We start from the raw sequence: 1,725 nt of genomic DNA on the forward strand, positions 1-1,725 counted from the left end.
GGCACACCAAGAGGGAGTGCTACGCCTACAAGAAGAAGTATGGCGGATGAGAAGAAGAAGCTGAAGCAGCCGTTGTGATAGATCATGAATCAGTGGATGATCCACTATCGGTAGCAGATACGTGGCATCATGATAAGTAGGTGATTGATTCTGGATGCTCCTACCACATGACGTGTAGGAGAGATTGGTTTCACACGTTTGAAGAGTTGGCTTCAGGACATGTTCTTCTTGGTAATGATTGTGCGGTTGGAGTGCAAGGGACTGGTACAATCAACATCAAAGCTTATGGTGGTTCTGTCAAGATGCTCACGAATGTCAGGTATATTCCAGAATTAAGAAGGAACTTGATATCTACTGGAACCTTGGATGTGTTAGGTTTTGTGCATAGTGGTGGACATGGGAAGACTAGGTTTTACAAGCATGGTAAACTAGCTCTTCAGGGAACCTTGTCTGGGTCATTGTACCTGTTAGATAGTGAGACTGTGTCAGGGGAAGTAAACAGCAGTGTCAGGAAGAAACCATCTATGGAGTTTTGGAGTTCTGTGAGAGCTGTGTGATGGGGAAGCAGAAGATGTTGAGCTTCAACATCGGAAGACATGATACAGGTGAAGCTCTCAGGTATGTACATGCTGATTTATGGGGATCTCCAATTGTGACGCCAAGTCTGTCAGAGAAGCAATATTTCCTATCTATTATCGATGATTACACAAGGAAGGTCTGGGTATACTTCCTAGCTGCTAAAGGATAAGCATTTAGTAAATTCTGTGAATGGAAGAAGTTGGTGGAGAATCAAGTCAAGAAAAAGGTGTGTTGTCTTAGAACAGACAATGGACTTGAATTCTGTAACACAAAGTTTGACAACTTCTGTAAGCACCATGGAATTCAGAGACATAGGAGTTGTGTATATACACCATAGCAGAACGGTGTAGTTGAACGTATGAACAAGACTCTGATGGAGAAGGTGAGGTGCCTTCTAGTTGAGTCGGGTCTAGAGGAACAATTCTGGGCTGAAGTGGTGTCTACGTCAGCGTATGTGACAAACATGAGTCCATCTTCTGCAATAGATGGGAACATTTCGGAGGAACTTTGGTTGGGCAAGAAGCCCGGTTACCTGCACCTAAGAAGATTTGTATCTGTGGTTTACATCCATGCGGATCAAGGAAAGCTCAAGGCCAGAGCTGAAAAGGAAATCTTTGTCAACTATCCATTAGGTGTGAAAGGATACAAAGTTTGGCTTCTTGAAGAGAAGAAGTGTATTATAAGCAGGAATGTGTTATTTGCAGAAGATAAAGTCTACAAGGATTTAAGTGTCTGTGAGGTTAAAGCAGATGTCACAGAGAAGCTAAGAAATCAGACTGTGCTGGGAGAAACAACAGGATCTGCGTCAGGACCGGAAGTTGAACCTTCAGGTGGAGCTGTTGACGAAACAGCTGAAGTAGCTGTTGACGCAGATGATGAACAAGGTGAAAGTCTTGAAGGATATCAGCTAGCAAGGGATAGAGTTCAGAGAAGAATAGTGCCACCTGCACGGTACTCTGACTCGGAGGATATAGCAGCGTTTGCGTTATATGTAGCTGATGACGTATGTGCCGAGGAACCTCAAGACTATCATGGAACGATGAACAGCAAAGAGAGAAGGCAGTGGAATGAAGCATGTAGTGAAGAGATGACTTCACTGGATAAGAACCAAACCTGGAAGCTTGTGAGAAGGCCTAGTAAGCGCAA

Source organism: Brassica oleracea, chromosome C8, assembly GCF_000695525.1.
Source record: "Brassica oleracea var. oleracea cultivar TO1000 chromosome C8, BOL, whole genome shotgun sequence".
Lineage (NCBI taxonomy): Eukaryota > Viridiplantae > Streptophyta > Magnoliopsida > Brassicales > Brassicaceae > Brassica > Brassica oleracea.